This window comes from Zingiber officinale, chromosome 9A, assembly GCF_018446385.1.
Source record: "Zingiber officinale cultivar Zhangliang chromosome 9A, Zo_v1.1, whole genome shotgun sequence".
NCBI lineage: Eukaryota > Viridiplantae > Streptophyta > Magnoliopsida > Zingiberales > Zingiberaceae > Zingiber > Zingiber officinale.
The window spans coordinates 130674263-130687551 of NC_056002.1; the positions used below are offsets into that span (position 1 = coordinate 130674263).

At 44.2% G+C, this 13289-nt stretch overlaps 2 long non-coding RNA genes across 2 annotated transcripts; both read left to right on the top strand.

The window, feature by feature from the left end:
- Positions 1–3806: 3806 nt before the first annotated feature.
- LOC122018797 lies at positions 3807–4377 on the top strand. The gene is made up of 3 exons (XR_006121913.1): positions 3807–3980; positions 4123–4193; positions 4349–4377. It is a non-coding gene; the product is annotated as an uncharacterized LOC122018797 (long non-coding RNA).
- A 7602-nt stretch (positions 4378–11979) lies between these two features.
- Positions 11980–12510, top strand: LOC122018725. The gene is made up of 3 exons (XR_006121883.1): positions 11980–12113; positions 12256–12326; positions 12482–12510. It is a non-coding gene; the product is annotated as an uncharacterized LOC122018725 (long non-coding RNA).
- The last annotated feature ends 779 nt before the right edge of the window (positions 12511–13289 follow it).

Sequence of the window (13289 nt, forward strand, 5' to 3'; positions counted from 1 at the left end):
ATGATATTGTCCACTTTAAGCCTAGACTCTCATGACTTTGCTCTTGGGCTCTTCCCAAAAGGCCAACTTATGCCAATGAAGATATCCTACATCCTTTTAAACCTATGATCTTTACCAAATCTTTTCAATGTGAGACTTTGATTGAACTCCAACATGCATTTCATGCTTTAGATCACTACAACAAAAATAGCTTTTCGCAGCTTGCTATTAATAGCGCACATTAAAAGCACACCGTTAATAGTATTATTAACGGCGTGCATATTGATGCGCGCTGTTAATAGTATAAACTTGAAGAAGAAAAAAAATTACGTCTAGATATTAACGACGCACATTAAAAGTATGTCATTAATACTATAAATATTTAATAACAATAATGACATGCAAAAATAGGCACGCTATGAATATTTTTTTTAATTATCAATGGCATGCAACATGCTACGATTAGTTTAAAAAAAATAAGAAAAAAAAATTATTTACGACCATATTGATTAAAAGGAATGTGTTTTGACCAAGCGTGTTTTGACTAACTTCAATTTCTTTTAAAATTATAGTTTAAAAGGAAGTTATCTTTAAAAAAATTAAATTTAAAAACACATGATTAAAAGGATTACGTGGTTAAAAAAAAATAAGTAAAGAAAAATTAAAGTAAGTAAAACAAAAATACAATAATAAATAAAAAACACAATTAAAAGCAAAGAACGTTAGGTTAAAAAAAACAAGCCGATCAAAGCCGTTGAAAGCCATCTCCGCACAACTTCCTCTCCGCAACAGCTCTCCGCCTCTCTTTTCTGTCGTCGCTGGACTCCTCTCTACCTCTCCGCACTCACTGCCACCAGCTGTAGGACTCCTCTCTGCCTCTCCGCACTGACCATCGTCGGCCACACGACTCCACTCTGTCTCTCCACACTCGCCGTCATCTGCCACAAGACTTCCATCCCTCTGCATTGTAGGACCACAACAAGAATAAGCAAGCCCTCTGCTAACCACTCCATACTCTGCATCAAGCCAAAAGCTCAAAGACAAAGGTAACCCTAATCTCTAAGTCCCTAAACTTATTGCTTTGCCCACCTATGCTCCAATTAAATTTTTTTCTTCGTTTTCTTTGTTGTAATGGGTGTAGACTCTCATTAAGGAAGACGGGGGATGAGTATTATAGCAAAAGAGTTATGAATGGTGATTATTGACTCTTAAATTCTTATTCTAGATATTGGTGGAAATTGTGTACATTATCAATCCAAAAAAATTTCAATTTTCTTTCCACTATGCATGTGTTAGCCCTTCTTGTTCATTCTTCCACAAGTTGAATTGTGATGTTAATTATTTGATATTCACTTGACATGTATAGTGTAGTCGTTCTACTTATCTTCTCATCTTTAAAATACAACAACAATTTATTTACAAAAGATTCAACTTCTTTTGTTGTGTGCACGCATTTCAAATTCTTGAATATCAATTTGGAGTTCATCAGCGATGGCAGTATAAATTTTAGTCGAAAAAACATAAACTCATGATTTAATCAATTGACGACTCATTTCCTATTTGTTTTTTTTACAAGGACAGGGAATATTGCAACGTAAATTGCATGTCATGTACTACTCTACTCCACCTTGCAATTCTTTTCCCCTCTATTTTAATTTTCAAACCGTAGAAAAAGCATTTCCGGTTAGAATTAACTGATCTTGTGTGATACATGCATATATTAATACAATTCTATTAGTTATGTCACTCTTACTTAACATGAAATGCACATTATTTAGTTCTGGGCATTGATATATTTTGTTTGATCTTTTGACACTAGTATATCATTAGAGACAATGATTGATAGGGGTAACAAAAATGAATGGACGAAAAAATAATGATTAAATATATTAAAATAAAAAAGAAAAAACCAATTATCATTCTTTCTAGTGTGTGAATAATACATGATATTTATTTGTTTAAAATATAATGATGTAGAAATTAATTTTTTATATTTAAGTTTTTTTTATTTATTATGTGGTGTTTTCTTATACAAATATATTTTGATAAAATCTCATAATTATTTCGTACAAATGAAAAAGGTTTATTCACGAGATGGATAAGGAATGGATGCATATGCCTTCAAGGCTTGTACCCGAGTATGAAGAAGGGGTACAAAAATTTATTACATAATCTAGGAATTATGCAAAAACATGTGAAGTAATCTTATGTCCTTGCAAGCGTTGTAAAAATAAGAAGTATATAAAATTTGACCAAGTGTATGACCACTTAATTATTAAGGGGTTTGATCCTTCTTATACTATTTGGGTCTTCCATGGTGAAACTTATAACTCACAATCTCAAGGTGAAGGTAGTTCAGGAGGAGTTCAGAAAGAGGATAAATGTAGAGAGTCATATCACTTATATAAGGATGTTTTGTGCCAGAAGAAAAGGTTGGGCACACTATGTCTGCGGCAAAAGACACCCACGGATAATTTATGACTTTCAACAGCTTTTAACTATGCAGCACGGAATGCGCGCTATGAAAAGCGAATTTGCGCGCTGCGAAAAACCATTTTTGTTGTAGTGGATGAATAATGGTATTAGAGCTTTGCCTTAGTTCTAAAAATGCATGAAACTTATCTCTTCGTTGACAAAAGATTACTGCTCTTGTTCCCTGCCGAAAAAGAAATTGCTGACAGAGGTTGCTCCGCTTGCGTTTTGCCATCGCGGGGTGAAATCGCAATTGTGTCGTGATATGTAGTCGTCACCAGGCGAGACCTTGACTGTGTCAAGATTTTCCACTGTCGCTAGGCAAGATCGCGACTGGGTCGCTATCTCCTGCCGTTGTCGAGCCCCGAAAGGATCCTGGCTATATGCTTCCAGATCAAAGAGTGCCGATGGCTGCATCGGGAGGCCGACGATTGACAATTGTGGCAATCGTATTTGTCGTGGCAAAGAAGTCATGGCACAGAAGAACACTAATTATTTACTGTTCCTTCGTAAAAACAGTATTTTTGAGAAAACTGTTAGATTTTTAAAATTCATAAAAAAAATAAAAATAAAAAATGTGAAAGTTTCTCACGTTAAAGAAAAAAAATATTGAAACAGTGAGTTTCTTTATAAAATTAATTGAAAATAATAAAACTTGTTGTTTTTAATTTTTTAATTAATTATGCTTATTTTTATTTGGATTTGCATGACTATCTAATAGTTCTATCCTAACCCGTCTAATTCATATAAACTAAACCATATTAAATTGGGTTGGTATAAACAGATCTCAATCTGGTTCAAATTATTTGTAAAATACCGAAAAAATGATAAATATTAATAAGGGAATTTTCTAGAATTTTTGGATATTTTTCGGGAATTTTTCGGAGCTCGTATGGACGAGTTAGCGGGGACCGGAACGGAGCCCAGAAAAGCCTGTTTGGGCTACCCGATTTAAGTGAGGAATTGTTCCTTTAATAAATTCTTTTATTAAATATTTCTTATTTCTTTATTCTCTCTTATATCGCCGAATCCCTCAGCCCCGATCCGCACCTCATCTCTTCCCCGACGCCGCCGACTACTCCGAGCCCTAACCGCCGGCCCGGCGGTTTCTTCCTCGCTGAAGCCTTAAACCCCTCGGCCACTTCCTATTCTCGGTTTCCTCCTCTCCTCTTACATCTTCTCCTCTGCCGACGTCGAGCATCAGCCACAAGAGCTCCGGCGGCTTCGCTCTCTGCCCTAGCCGACCCCTTCATTGCCGGCGATCTTCCCTGAGCCGAGCATAACGCCGGCAGCCGACCTATTACCTTTCCCCTGGAGCCTCAGCGCCGACCACCACAGTGCCGTGGCCTTTTTCCCTCTTCCCATCTTCGCCAGTGCGTCTCTGCTTGGATTACATCCGGCCAAGAACAACGAATCAAACCCTGGTTCTTCCTTGGCGTGCCACTTCCGAGTGCGAGTTTGTTTCTCCACAGCGAACCCCTCTGCCCTACCTCTGCCTTAGCACTAGCTGCACCTCCGATACAGAGTAGGTGAGTTTGTTAATCAAGCTATGGTTGGCATCAGATTTGTAGAAAATGAAGTAGCATTTTCTGTATAGGTTTGTAGTGGTTATGTTTTTGGGAACATGGTTTGGAAGGAAATTGTTGATTTGATTGCTTGTTTTGTTTCCAGCAGTTGCCCTATTTCTGCAGCTCTCAATTCAGCAGTAAACGATCGGCAACAATCAACGGTTGTGATTTGAGGTAAAGTGTAGGATCGTGATACATTTTGTAGTGAATTTGGAATATATGGTTAGTAGGTTGGTTTAGGGTTTTGCCCTAAATAATTTTTAAGAATTTATTTAGCTATTTATGTAAAATATAGCTAAATAAAATATATTTATTTGTTCGTGACTTAGGACTTTGACGCGAGACGAGTAGCTCGATGTCGGATTTGGACATTCCTATTGGAGGCGGGTACTTTTGACTTATGTCATTTGATATGCTTAGTAATTAAATTAACATGTTGCATTAATTGTGTTTCTTATCTGTTTCGGTTAATCACTACCCAAATCTTACATGCTTGATTGATTGATTGGTTTTGCATCTCAGGTATATTTTACCTGTTTGTATATGCTTATAGGGGTAGTGATATGCCATGCTTGACCATGTTCAGGACCTAGGTTTTTATACCTTCTGTGTACCTTGATTTGATATGATTCTTTGACCTAGGGTGCACATTTCTATATATATGGATTAGGTCAGGATGTTTATATGGTTATTGCCATGCATCATTTGCATGATTGCATGCTGTGCGATAGTCCGCTCCATTATTGTTGAGCACATCGCCAGTTACATGGATCTGCACACACCACCACTCATGGGTTAGTGGTCGATTCAGGATGAGTGTGTTGCAGCAGGGACTCTGTTAGGCACCGTTGGTCCGCTCGTGGGTAGTGTGACACAACGTGTTATCCGGCAGGGATTCCTCCCCGTCTTTGAGTACCGGGAGTTGAGAGCATTGCGCTCCCCCATCTATGATTTGGGGTAGGAGGATAGGTGTACTCCGACAGCATCCCGTCCACTCGGTCATCAGGAGTAGTGACGACAGAGTGCACGGTTGTCACAGCCCTACCCACTCGGCCTCACTTTGGTATGAGATGATCGACTGGCGTCAGGGGTGACCAGGACGCATCATTGACATCATATGCATGATGCATTTATTGCTTGTGTTTGTGGTTGCTGCATTTATATGCTGCATATTGTTTGGATACCTATGTTTGACATGCATACAGGATTCTTATACCACTCGGACTGTTTGACCTTATACTCAGGACCTGGTTAGTACAGCATTCTCCTGTTTATTTCAGATGCATTCTTATCTTTCTTATCAGGAGACTGTACGCATGATTAGTGCTAGGTGTTGTTTCTTTACTTTGCATATCAACTGTACCTGCTGAGTGTTGGACTCACCCCGCCTCCATTGTTGTTATTTCAGGTTGATGCTGTCAGGAGGGAGTTCCAGTCGCTAGTCCCCACTGCACGTAGTGCTGGTCCTGCAGACCTCCAGGATATGTTTGGTTTTCTTTGGTTTCTTTCTGTTCTAGACTGTTTGAACTCGTTATGTTCTGGATTTATTGCTTATGGACATGATATAGATTTTATTATACTGATGGATTTGGATTTGGTTTTTATTCTACTACATGCCTGCCTGGACGGCAGAAGAGGTAAGAAAAATCGGTTTTGAGTTTTACGAGTGTAGCTGAGTAGGGTGGTTTTTGAGTCAGAGTATTATTACTGCGTGGTTGTGTCAGCCAGAGGCTGAATATATATATAAACTGCGTGGTGATTGATTTTTATTATTGTTATGATTCCAGCCACATGTGGCTGAGTATTTAGTGCTTGTAGAAATTTTTGATTGTCCGCCGTACAGGGGAGATGCTGTCGAAATTTTCTCGGACAGGGACAATTTGGTGGTATCAGAGCACAGTTATACGATCTTTTGTTTCGTATTTTGGATTTTCGGGATTTATCTGATACCAATTTATTGGTATCAGAGCAGGTTATGGATACCTGCTTTTGGTTTCTGGAGATTTATCGGATACCGGTTGTTGGTATTCAGGATATTTGGGTTAGCCAGGTTTGCGAGTCAAACTGGGCATTTTCGGATTTTCGATATGGTTATGTTTCGGATTTATTTGGATTTCCGACGATATGTACGTTCGGAATTTTGAGGTCAAATTGGGGACTGGACAGCGACGGAACATCTCCAGACAGCAAATAGGTATGTTGTTATTTTGTGTTGGTTATATTGGTATTGATATCTGTAATTTAATTTAACAGATATATCGTCGATCGTATCTTTGCGAGACGTGGTGCTGGACGACCACGCGAGGACCACGGATCTCTGGATATGCCGGAGATGCCCATTGTTGATGAGCCTGTCGGTCAGGGACAGACTCAGATGCGGCGGGAGCATCGGGCTCTCAAACCCGATAGCTCCTGTAGAGATACCTACTTTGGCCACACCGACGGTATCCATGCCTACCCTGTACCATCAGGAGTACCATTGGTGTACCCGACATCCGCTCCAGCGCAGCCTATTCGGGACCACCGCCACTTGGACCTACAGGCACACAGGTGCTTGTACCCCAAAGGCTCAGAGGCAAAGAATGCCCACATCCCACCTTTTTCACTGCCTCAGCTTGCCACCACTTTTGTTCCCAGGCACCACCGACGGCTTATGCTCCCGTATATACAGCAGCCGGAGTTCCTCCTCCGGTTTATTCCGCGGTACCACCCGTAGTATCACCCAGTGTTTCAGCCTGCGCCCGACACACCATCGATATTGTCAGCGAGCTAGGATTCCAGACCGCCGAGTCGATGAAGACTCGTTTCACTCTTTTCCGCGGAGATCTCGATCCGAGTATGACTGTCATGGATAGAGACTATGGAGCGCTTTCTTCTATATGGCTTGCTCCGAGTGGGAGAAAGCAGTGCCGGCTGCTTACCATTTACGGGATGAAGCTAATGCCTGGTGGGTTACTCAGCGTTCTATTATTGGTGAGCGCAACGTCACATGGACCAGGTTCAGAGAGGCTTTTGAGAGCCGTTTCTTTCCACTGTCCTATCAGATGTCTCGCCGACAGGATTTTATGAGTCTGAGGCAGAATAACCGCTCAGTGACCGAGTATAATACAGAATTCCTCCGGTTGGCTCAGTTTTGTCCAGAGTTAGTTGCGGAGGACAGAACTCGCATGATGCAGTTTATACAGGGATTGGATGGTTATCTGCATGTACAGCTTGCCGGATTAGGGATTACATCTTACTCTGATGCATTGAATCGAGCTTTGATGATAGAGTTAGCTCGGCAGACAGCATATCCGGACAGGAAAAGAAAGCATACGGGTCAGACATCAGAGCAGGTCCAGCAGACACAGGCGACAGGACAGCCACAGAGTAGTCGCAGACGGTCAGGTCAGGGTACTTCTGGGGCGTCTCGTAGGCCTCAGAAATCAGGGCGGTCTTCTTCAGGACGTTCCCGGTTTTCTCAGCAGAACCGGCAACCACCTTCCGGTGATACTCATTGTTTCAGATGTGGATCCAGAGATCACCTCACCCCAGCTTGCTCTCTGGGACAGTCAGTTTGCTTTTTGCCTCGGCACCAGAGCCGAGATTGTCAGCTGAAGGCTCAGCACACGGCTTCCGGAGGGTCAGGTCAGAGGGGACAGTCTAGTCAGTCAGGGGCATATCGAGGAGGGCAGAAAGCCCAATCTTCACAGCGTCAGCAGGGAGCAGCTCCCTCCGCAGCAGCATTTGGCATGCTTGGACAGGAGTAGCCATCGGTACAGTATCAGTCGCCACCTTCTCAGACTTCTCTGGCGCAGTATCCAGTACCACCTCAGTGGCAGGCTTCTGCCCAGCCGCAGCAGCCGCTGGCAGCATTACCACCTCCTCCTCCGCCAGAGACTGGTCGTGTTCATGCGATTACCAGGGAGGATGCTCAGCGGGTCGACGGATCCGTTTTCCGCGGTACGATTTCCATTTATGCATTTACTGCTGATATTTTGATTGATACTGGTATTTCGCACTCTTTTATATCCCGTACCTTTATGCGGGAGATTGGTAGATTACCTACTATTAGGTTGCGGCGATTGACTGTGTCCCTACCGTCCGGTGATACTTTAGATGTCACCCAGGAGATCAGAGGTTGCCCGTTAGACTTTGGCAACATGATACTTACGGTAGATCTTCTAGTATTGGATATGGTCGAGTTTGATGTCATTCTTGGCATGGATTGGCTGTCAGTGTATCATGCTACCGTTGATTGCCAGACGAGGGTGGTCACCTTCCGGCCTCCGAACCAACCCTCGTGGAGTTTCACTGGCATTAGAGACGACGACATCTCGATTATTTCGGCGATTCAGGCGCAGAAGCTGCTGTCTCACGGCTGTCATGGTTTTCTGTTGTCGTTGATCAGTACTGAGGACAGTAGTAGTTCGCAGCTCTCTGACGTTCCTGTTGTTCGGGAGTACGCAGATGTATTTCCAGAGGAGCTGCCAGGGTTGCCTCCCAGAAGGCCAGTGGAGTTCGCTATTGAGCTGATTCCGGGAACCGCACCAACATCGAAAGCTCCGTATCGTATGGCACCAAAAGAGTTGAACGAGCTGAAGGTTCAACTCCAGGAGCTTTTAGACAGGGGATTCATTCGCCCTAGTGTTTCACTATGGGGTTCTCCAGTTCTATTTGTCAAGAAGAAAGACGGCACCATGAGGTTATGTATTGACTACAGGCAGCTAAACTGTCAGAAATAAATATCCATTACCACGGATTGAGGATTTGTTTGATCAGCTCAGGTACATCGGTGTATTCTAAGATTGATCTGCGATCCGGATATCATCACCGAGGGTCGAGATTCGATATCCGAAGACTTTCCGCATCGGTCATTATGAGTTTTGGTAATGCCATTTGGCTTACCAATGCTCCAGCTGTGTTTATGGACTTGATGAACCGCATATTTCGGAGTATCTGGATCAGTTTGTTATCGTTTTCATTGATGACATATTGGTCTACTCTCGCTCCGAGGAGGAGCATGCACAACATCTTCGCAGCCTTGGAGATTCTTCGACGACATCAGCTGTACGCGAAGTTCAGCAAGTGTGCATTCGGCTTACCTCGATCGGTTTTCGGGACACGTGGTTTCTAGCAGGTATTTCATTGATCCTCGAAGATCGAGGCCACCGGTTGGGAGCACCAAGTCGATTCGAGAGATCCGCAGCTCGATTGGCGGATATTACCGATGTTTTGTCGAGGGCTTCTCGTCTATGCCGCTGACACGCCTTACCCGGAAAGGCGTGAAGTTCGTATGGTCCGAGGATTGCGAGACCACCTTTCAGGAGCTGAAGCGGAGATTAGTGTCGGCTCCGTTTTGGTTCTACCTTCGAGAGGATGAGTTTGTACTTTACACCGACGCGTCTCTTCAGGTTTGGGCGCTGATGCAGCACGGCAGAGTAGTCTCTTATGCTTCTCGACAGCTGAAGGAGCATGAGAAGAACTACCCAGTTCATGACTTGGAGTTAGCTGCCATCATCTTTGCTCTGAAGCTTTGGCGTCATCATTTATACGGTATCACATTTGAGATTCTCACTGATCATAAGAGTCTCAAATATATTTTCACTCAGAAGGAGCTTAATCTTCGACAGAGGAGATGGATGGAGTTCCTGAAGGACTACGATTGTACCATTAGCTACCACCCGGGGAAAGCTAATGTGGTTGCAGATGCACTCAGCAGGAAGTCCAGAGGGACTTTGGCTTGCCACCGGACTTCAGTCACGGACTTGATTCAGAGTTTCTCAGAGTTAGATCTTGAGGAGCAGGGACCGACAGAGCAGGGTATTCTGGTTACCATGGTTGCTCAGTCGTCGATCAGGACGAGGATCCGAGAGGCACAGGCCAGTGATCAGCATTTGCAGTTTATTAGCAGTCAGATAGCTTCCGGGCAGCAGACCGAGTTCACACGAGACGAGAAGGGTGTTTTATACTTTCGAGGTAGATTATGTGTACCCCAGTCTCATCCGGTCCTACAGGAGCTACTTCAGGAGGCTCACCGTTCTCGATTTGCGATCCATCCAGGTGGGACTCGTATGTATCGAGACTTGAGACGTTCCTACTGGTGGAACGGCATGAAGAAAGACATCGCGGATTTTGTAGCTAGATGTCTTGTCTGTCAGCAGGTGAAGGCTGAGCACCAGAGACCTGCAGGGTTACTTCAGCGGATTCCTATTCCTGAGTGGAAGTGGGATCACATTACCATGGACTTTGTGGTAGGGTTGCCGAGGACACGACGAGGCCATGACGCGATTTGGGTAATCGTTGATCGATTAACCAAATCAGCGCACTTCTTAGCGATTCGGAGGACTGATTCCCTGGATCGATTGGCAGATCTGTATTGCCGAGAGATTATCAGACTACATGGTGTTCCATTGAGTATCATTTCGGATAGAGATCCACGGTTCACGTCTCGTTTCTGGCAGAGTCTGCAGCAGGCCTTGGGCACACAGCTCCGTTTCAGTACAGCTTTTCATCCACAGACAGATGGACAGTCAGAGCGGACCATTCAGACTTTAGAGGACCTGCTGAGGTCATGTGTTATGGATTTCGGAGGCAGTTGGGAGGATCATCTGCCGTTAGTAGAGTTTGCCTACAACAACAGCTTCCATTCGGCTATCCAGATGGCACCGTTTGAGGCGTTGTATGGTAGACCTTGTCGGACACCCGTCCTTTGGGATGAGGTTGGAGAGGCCCAGTTGTTGGGACCTCATAGAGTTCAGCAGGATGCAGAGTTGGTCCGTACTATCAGACGGAGGATGTCAGAGGCGCAGGACCGCCAGAAGAGTTACGCTGATCGGAGACGCAGACCACTAGAGTTCTCTGTTGGTGACCATGTATTTCTGCGAGTTTCACCCACGAAAGGGGTGAAGAGATTTGGCCTCAGAGGTAAGCTAGCTCCGCGGTACATTGGTCCCTTCGAGATCTTGGAGAGGATCGGAGCAGTAGCTTACCGACTGGCACTACCACCGTCCCTGTCAGGCGTGCACGATGTATTTCATGTATCCATGCTGAGGAGATATGTACCCGATCCGACGCATGTGCTGGCAGATATCCCAGTTCCAGTTCAGCCTGACATTACCTATGAGGAGGTTCCGGTACGGATTCTCGACCGGAAGGAGCGTCAGTTGCGGAATAAGACCATCCGGCTGGTTAAAGTCGGATGGCAGCATCATTCGGACGAGGAGGCTACTTGGGAGCTCGAGGATACTATCAGAGCTCGATATCCCCATCTTTTCACTTGAGGTATGTGTGTTTATTTACCGTTCAGCATTTATTATTATTATCTGTTATTAGTACTTGCTGATGGTAGATACTGAAATTTGGGGACCAAATTTTTATTAGTGGTGGAGAATGTAAAATACCGAAAAAATGATAAATATTAATAAGGGAATTTTCTAGAATTTTTGGATATTTTTCGGGAATTTTTCGGAGCTCGTATGGACGAGTTAGCGGGGACCGGAACGGGGCCCAGAAAAGCCTGTTTGGGCTACCCGATTTAAGTGAGGAATTGTTCCTTTAATAAATTCTTTTATTAAATATTTCTTATTTCTTTATTCTCTCTTATATCGCCGAATCCCTCAGCCCCGATCCGCACCTCATCTCTTCCCCGACGCCGCCGACTACTCCGAGCCCTAACCGCCGGCCCGGCGGTTTCTTCCTCGCTGAAGCCTTAAACCCCTCGGCCACTTCCTATTCTCGGTTTCCTCCTCTCCTCTTACATCTTCTCCTCTGCCGACGTCGAGCATCAGCCACAAGAGCTCCGGCGGCTTCGCTCTCTGCCCTAGCCGACCCCTTCATTGCCGGCGATCTTCCCTGAGCCGAGCATCACGCCGGCAGCCGACCTATTGCCTTTCCCCTAGAGCCTCAGCGCCGACCACCACAGTGCCGTGGCCTTTTTCCCTCTTCCCATCTTCGCCAGTGCTTCTCTGCTTGGATTACATCCGGCCAAGAACAACGAATCAAACCCTGGTTCTTCCTTGGCGTGCCACTTCCGAGTGCGAGTTTGTTTCTCCACAGCGAACCCCTCTGCCCTACCTCTGCCTTAGCACTAGCTGCACCTCCGATACAGAGTAGGTGAGTTTGTTAATCAAGCTGTGGTTGGCATCAGATTTGTAGAAAATGAAGTAGCATTTTCTGTATAGGTTTGTAGTGGTTATGTTTTTGGGAACATGGTTTGGAAGGAAATTGTTGATTTGATTGCTTGTTTTGTTTCCAGCAGTTGCCCTATTTCTGCAGCTCTCAATTCAGCAGTAAACGATCGGCAACAATCAACGGTTGTGATTTGAGGTAAAGTGTAGGATCGTGATACATTTTGTAGTGAATTTGGAATATATGGTTAGTAGGTTGGTTTAGGGTTTTGCCCTAAATAATTTTTAAGAATTTATTTAGCTATTTATGTAAAATATAGCTAAATAAAATATATTTATTTGTTCGTGACTTAGGACTTTGACGCGAGACGAGTAGCTCGATGTCGGATTTGGACATTCCTATTGGAGGCGGGTACTTTTGACTTATGTCATTTGATATGCTTAGTAATTAAATTAACATGTTGCATTAATTGTGTTTCTTATCTGTTTCGGTTAATCACTACCCAAATCTTACATGCTTGATTGATTGATTGGTTTTGCATCTCAGGTATATTTTACCTGTTTGTATATGCTTATAGGGGTAGTGATATGCCATGCTTGACCATGTTCAGGACCTAGGTTTTTATACCTTATGTGTACCTTGATTTGATATGATTCTTTGACCTAGGGTGCACATTTCTATATATATGGATTAGGTCAGGATGTTTATATGGTTATTGCCATGCATCATTTGCATGATTGCATGCTGTGCGATAGTCCGCTCCATTATTGTTGAGCACATCGCCAGTTACATGGATCTGCACACACCACCACTCATGGGTTAGTGGTCGATTCAGGATGAGTGTGTTGCAGCAGGGAGGCACCGTTGGTCCGCTCGTGGGTAGTGTGACACAACGTGTTATCCGCAGATTCCTCCGTCTTTGAGTACCCGGAGTTGAGAGCATTGCGCCCCCATCTATGATTTGGGGTAGGAGGATAGGTGTACTCGACAAGATCTCCACTCGGTCACTCATCGGGAGTAGTGACGACAGAGTGCACGGTTGTCACCCTACCCACTCGGCCTCACTTTGGTATGAGATGATCGATGGCGTCGGGGTGACCAGACGCATCATTGACATCATATGCATGATGCATTTATTGCTTGTGTTTGTGGTTGTTGCAT